This window comes from Hipposideros armiger, unplaced genomic scaffold (genome assembly GCF_001890085.2).
Source record: "Hipposideros armiger isolate ML-2016 unplaced genomic scaffold, ASM189008v1 scaffold_70, whole genome shotgun sequence".
Lineage (NCBI taxonomy): Eukaryota > Metazoa > Chordata > Mammalia > Chiroptera > Hipposideridae > Hipposideros > Hipposideros armiger.
In genome coordinates, this window is record NW_017731420.1 from 69,477 (window position 1) to 76,100 (window position 6,624).

At 42.8% G+C, this 6,624-nt stretch overlaps 1 pseudogene; it reads left to right on the forward strand.

The window, feature by feature from the left end:
* The first annotated feature begins 4,172 nt into the window (after positions 1–4,172).
* LOC109382778 (60S ribosomal protein L18 pseudogene) lies at positions 4,173–4,731 on the forward strand (annotated as a pseudogene).
* The last annotated feature ends 1,893 nt before the right edge of the window (positions 4,732–6,624 follow it).

Below are 6,624 nucleotides of genomic sequence, written 5' to 3' on the forward strand. Positions count from 1 at the left end.
ATATTTAATTTGCCACAAAGCTCCTAATCACTAAAATTTGTGTCCCCTCATTAAAAGTAATAGCCTATGAAAATTATAGGTCAGCTCCACATACCTGGTAACTCATTCCTCTAAATGCTGACATTGACCCTGCTCCCAAGGCTATCTTGTTGTAGCTCATGTTACAAATATATATATATATATATATATATATATATATATATATATATATATATATATATGTATATATATATATATATATACATCCTAGAAATATATAGACTCACTTTGCCATTCATCTGAGCTTGATACCTGCAAAACATCTGTTAACTTTGACACGGGAATGCCAAAATGGAAAATGGCTCTGTCAAACAGTCATCCTGGGAAATCCAGATCAGGAATACTGCTTCTATTTAGACAATTTCTCCAAGAATAATTAGGGTGAGTCACCTAAAACAAAGAGCAAAATGCCCAGATCAAACACATTTATAACCTTCATTTAATCACCATTGCTAAGTGGCACACCACAGTATAGTTCTATGCCCAATAATGCACCTTATGCATAATTTTTATGCATTTTGATGGTTTAATAGCCATTGGCCTTGTTTTGCTATCTTCATCCTTCAAAATGGCTACTTTATGTGGGTTTAAGTTAGTGATCATTTTCCACTTATGCTTCCTCTGCTTCTGTGTAAAAGCATGGCAGGAGGGATGAGATTGTTAGAGAGGAAGGTAAGAGGGATAAATGCAGCAAGGGCCTCTGCAATTTTTTAAGTATGTTAAAAGATCAGAGAATATACTCTATGCTGCTTAAACAACCATAGGCAGTATCTGCTCACTCTGCTAAGAGGCAGTGCAGCTTGGTGAGAAAGGGCACGAGCTCTGGCGTCAGATGGCATGGATTTAGTCCCTGGCGCCTCCACTTAGTATGCCACATGGACAAGTTATTTACCTTCTTTTTGCCTCATTTCCTCAGCTCTCAATACTTATTGTTTCTAGTAGTATCATGTAATTACTTGATCACTCCCTCCTTCTGGAAATACCCAAAGAATGACTGAGGAGTTCAAGGGGCTGACTTAAGACCTTAGTGATTAGAGACACATCTGAGGAGGTGGCATTTCAACTGAGCCTTGAATGACAAAAAGAGCCAGCAGGCTTAGAATAGTCATGGCAAGTGCCTTCATTTCCTGTGGCTGCTGTAACAAATTACCACAAACTGGGTGGCTTGAATCAACAGAAATGTGTTCCCTCACACTTCTGGAAGCCGGAAGTCCATAATCAAGGTGGCAGGGCCATACTCCCCCTGAAGGCTCTGGGGTGAATCTGTCCATTGAATCTTCCAGCTTCTGGGGGCTCCCGCATTCTTTGGCTTGTGCGCACATCACTCTAATCTCTACCTCCATGATCACGTTGCCTCCTCTTTTTCTCTATGTGTCTGTTCTTTTCTGTGTCTGTCCTATAAGGGTGCATGTGATTGCATCTAGGTCACACCTGGATAATCTAACATAGTTTCCGCCTGTCTAGGTCCTTAATTTAATCACATATTTTTGCCCTATAAAGGAATATTTACTTTTTTTTTTAAGGTAATATTCACAGGTCCCAGGGGTTAGTATGCAGACATATCTTTTGGGGACCACCATTCAACCCACTACAGTGTGGTAGTTAAAGAATAAACAGGGCCGGCCGAGTGGCACGATGGTTAGGAACTGGCTTGGGATGCCAGAGGGCCCAGGTTCGGATCCCACATGTGAGGGCCAGTGACACTGCCCTCTATAGCTAAGATGCTGAGCAACGACTGGACCTGGAGCTGGGCTGCCGTGAGTTGTCGGTGATGGCGTGGGCTGCAGGCCCTGTGGCAGTGGGTTGCCATGAGCTACTGTGTGTAGCCAGCAGCCAGCGTGGGCGGCCAGCAGCCGCAGTGGACCACCGTCCAGAAGCCGGCGACTGATCTGCCTCGCCCGGAAAGAGCGCAATGATGGTGCCAACTTGGACCAGTGGGGCAACGTCCTCCACAACTAGACTGAAGAACAAAACGGCAGCAACTTGTCTGTTCCCCTTCCCCCAATTCCCCAGCGCTGTTCCCATCCCCCCAATTCCCCAATAAAAATCTTTAAAAAAAAAAAAGAATGGATTTGCGGGGAGACAAAAAGAGTGGCAGCAGAAAGACCAGTTCAAGAGCTATAGCCAATCTGAAAACTTAAGCACAGGATGAATTTGCCATTCTCAAAGTGGACTACAGGAAAATAATTATTTGTCAAATCCTGTAACACACTATTACTGTTAAGAACAATATTTAGACAAAGCAAATTCTAATTCTAAATGTTGCAAAACATGACTGTGTCCTAGTTCCACTTTATTTTACCTTAAAACCAAATAATTTACTTCTACTATTAATTGAAACGAACTCATGCTCTCTCTGCCACAGCATTTGGGGGTTTCTTCCGTTATGATGATGACGTGGTTTTATGGTCAGGAACTTGGAGTGTCCTTAAGAAGAAGCTGAAACATTTGCTTAACTAACGTCAGAAAGAAGAATCTCACATGAGCTATGCTACAGTGAAAATATGTGCAATGGAGTAGGTAAGCAACAGACTGAATACCCTCTCTCCTCCCGCCCCTCCCCCCCACACACACACACCCTGAGGCCTCCCTTCCTCCCTTGCAGCCAACTCAGTGGGTGGATCCAGCAGCTTACAGGTGTGCTTAGAAATGAACCTTCTGCAGAGATGAGACAGACTATTTTTGTGGTTAAAAAGGATAGTGCTTTGTTAATTTTTAGGCCAAAATTATCCCTTTTATGTATAGGGCACAGATCTCTGATGACTTAACCAAGGTTATGTGATTTCATGTGCTTAAACTAGCCTCAAAGTTCTATTTCAAAAACAAATTTTGGCTCTACTACCAATTATCCCTGTGACTGCCCTCTGGCTCTGTGTTGCCTCCAAGGAGGAAGGGAGAGAAGACCAATATTTATTGGAGGCCCGCTCTGTGAACATACTTCCACACATGCCCCTGGGCAAAGACTGCTGGCTGTCCCCAATATTTGTTCTTTCCCCCTAACTCAGTAATGGAACCCTTTGTTTTTTTTGTTTTTTTTTAAAGATTTTATTGGGGAATTGGGGGAGGGGAACAGTGCTGGGGAATCAGGGGAAGGGGAACAAACAAGTTGCTGTCATCTTGCTCTTCAGTCTAGTTGTGGAGGACGTTGCTTCACTGGCCCAAGTTGGCACCATCATTGCGCTCTTCCCTGGTGAAGCAGATCAGTCGCCGGCTTCTGGACAGCTGCTCACTGCGGCTGCTGGCCGCTCACGCTGGCTGCTGGCCACACACGGTAGCTGCTGGCCACACACGGTAGCCCATGGCAACCCACTGCAGCAGGGGCTGCAGCCTACGCCGTCGGCGACTCCCGGCAACCCAGCTCCAGGTTGAGCTGCTGTTCAGCATCTTAGCTGTAGAGGGCAGTGTCACTGGCCCTCATATGTGGGATCCGAACCGGGGCCCTCTGGCGTCCCAAGCCAGTTCTTAACCATCGCGCCACTCGGCCAGCCCAGGACCCTTTGTTTTTAATTGGGCTAGCGTTGCCAGATAAAATACAGGACTCTCAGTTAAATTTGAATTCCAGATAAACAATAAAAATGTTCATATTAAGAGTATATCTCAAACTCCGAATGAGACAAACTAAAAAATTATCAGTTATCCAAAATTCTAATTTAACTGGGTATCCTGTATTTTTTTTGTTAAATCTGGCACTGGACTTCCCTGAATAAAGATGGTATTTCTCATTTTCCCTTCAAGTTAGGTGAGACTATGTCACATAATTCTGGCCAAAGGGATATAAGTAAAAATATTTTTAAAAGGAAGTAATGTGTCCCTCTCTCTTTCTGCTTCCTACCTGCCTGCTCATATATGAAGGTAATGCTCCAGCTGCAGCAGCCGTTTTGGACTGTGAGGTGATCTTAAAAATGGAAGCCATCATATAGTACAGCTACCAGCTAGAAGGAGCCTGGTACCTGGTGTAGAATATAAGCCAGAAATAATCTTCTCTCTTATTTGAGCCACTGCTGTTTTGCTTTGTTTTGCTACTTGTAGCTGAAACTAATAGTAACTAATACACTATGTCATCTAATTTTCACTGAACCTTAAAATAAGATATATTAGCTCTTTCCAGACCCGGTGGAGCAGGGGGCGCCGTCATGGGAGTCAACGTCTGTCTCAACAAAGACCAAAAGTTTCGGTGCAAGGAGCCCAAGAGGCAGGACATCAACCTAAGGCTGTTGGTCAAGCTGGTTTGGCCAGATGAACGAACCCCACCTTCAACCAGGCGGTGCTGAAGATATTGTTTCTGAGTCGCACCAACCTGCCACCTTTGTTCCTTTCCCGGATGATCAGGAAGATGAAGCTTCCTGGCCGGGAGGGCAAAACTGCTATGGTTGTAGGGACTATAACCAATGACGTGCGCGTCCAGGAGGTCCCCAAACTGAAGGTGTGTGCACTTCACGAGCGCAGCCGTGCCCGGAGCCGCATCCTCAAGGCTGGGAGCAAGATCCTCACCTTCGACGAGCAGGCCCTGGGCTCCCACAAGGGCTGTGGCACGTCCTGCTGTCTGGTCCTCGCAAGGACTGAGAGGTGTATAGGCATTTCGGCAAGGCCCCCAGAATCCCGCACAGCCACACCAAACCCGATGTGCGCTCTAAGGGCCGGACGTCCCAGTGGGCCGGAGGCTGAAGGGCCAGCCGTGACTACAAATGCTAACCCTAGATCCTGCCTTGTTATGAAAAAGCTTTTGGATGCTGAAAAAAAAAAAGTATATTATCCACATTTTGGCCAATAGAATCCAAATAGAATCCTGAGGTTGAGCAAAATTAGCAACTCAGCCAAGGAGGTCACATAGTTATTGTTGAACTAAGTTTTAAAACCCAGTCTCTCTGAATGATACCTTGCGCTCTTATTTTTCTATACCACAATACTTGTCTAGGTGGGAATTTTTTAAATCAAATTTCTAAGGTTTTGCTTTGCATGTCTGGTATCTAAAGCATTCAGCTCTCTCCCTCATCACAAATACAGACTATAGACATTTAGTGCTCTATGATTCAGACCTCCATCTTTACATCTAATATTGGAGGAAGCTGCACCGAAGGACAGTATTTATTTATTTCCCTTAGGGTCTCTAAAGAAATTTGTCTGGTCTGTATTTTAATAGTTCCCTGCAAAAATGTCCTAACTGAGTTATGATTCAATAGCAAGTCTTCAGCTTTTATACAGAATCAGTATTTAAAGGCCTATTTGAAGAATGGTTCTGTATATTGGAACATATTGTGTTGCTTTCTGTTCCTTGTAAAATACAATTTTCATGCGATAAATTTCACCTAGAATATAGTGCCATAAGAAAAATTAAAAAACATTTATTCAGGCACAATTCTATGTTTCCGTGTGTTTGTTTTGCTTTGATTTTTTTGCCAAACATTAAGAAAATAAGAGAGTCTAACAATGATTCTTTCATTTTGGAGCTAAATCTCATGTTTATTTGCATATTATTCATCCATCCCAAACACTAAAATATTTATTTTTGTTTTTTCTTGCTTTATCTATTTTTTCTGTTTCTCTAATATTTTTTCTTTCTGATGTTAATTATCCATTTTAGGTTATATTTTTATTATTATTGACCACCTAAAATCTGCCTTCATTTATTTAACAAATATTTATTCATTGCCTCCTTTGCATACAGCATTTGCCTGGAAAGAAATGGGCTAAAGGCTATAAATTCCTAATGGGGCCTATGCTTGTAACTCAAGATCACTACTTTCTTTTGAAAGAGTTTCACAGACCTCTACCAAATAATCTGCTCCAAAATTTAGGTAAAGATCAAAATTAATCCCAATATTTCTCAAAATTCGTGTTTTCCCTATTTTGAAAATTGAGCTATTAGTGCCATTATTCTAGAAGAAATGTGGCAACCACAAATTTCAGACACCATTAATAGGACCAATAGAGAAGACCGTAAAGAGACAAACATTTTGGTAACAGCCTTTCCGCTCCTTTCTCTTTGTGCCATGGGGTCCTTCTCTGGGTTCTCAAACACTGAGTACTTCTGGGCCCTCTTCTCACCTGCTTCCAGGTACCAACTTCCTTCTCAAAGGACACTACATACATTATTTCCATCTCTTTTTGAACACCACATTTTTCTCTCCCTGGGGACAATGGAATCTTAGCCCTTATAGCAAATTAGAGAACAAAAGTCTTTATCCTCATTAAATAAAATGTATACACTAGTGAACATGTCCAAAACATGTGCAAAGCAAGCCCTGAGGGACTTGGAGAAAGTAACTGATCGAGGGAGGCCTTCCTAGTGTCTGAAATCAGCCCATGGAGCCAGGCATCCTGGATCCTTGTGTTGTTCTGCCTACGGACGTGCCTGACAAGTTCATGTATCCATGGTGATGTCGCCTGGTTGGTCAAATATTACTGAGCTTTCAGAGAGTGGGAAAACAACCAAGCAGACAAATTGAATCTTTTGCTAGGCCAGGGAGATGGGATTGGAAATTTTATTTATTTATTTATTTATTTATTTATTTTTTATTGGGGAGTTGGGGGGATGGGAACAGTCCTGGGGAATTGGGGGAAGGGAACGGACAGTGTCACTGGCCC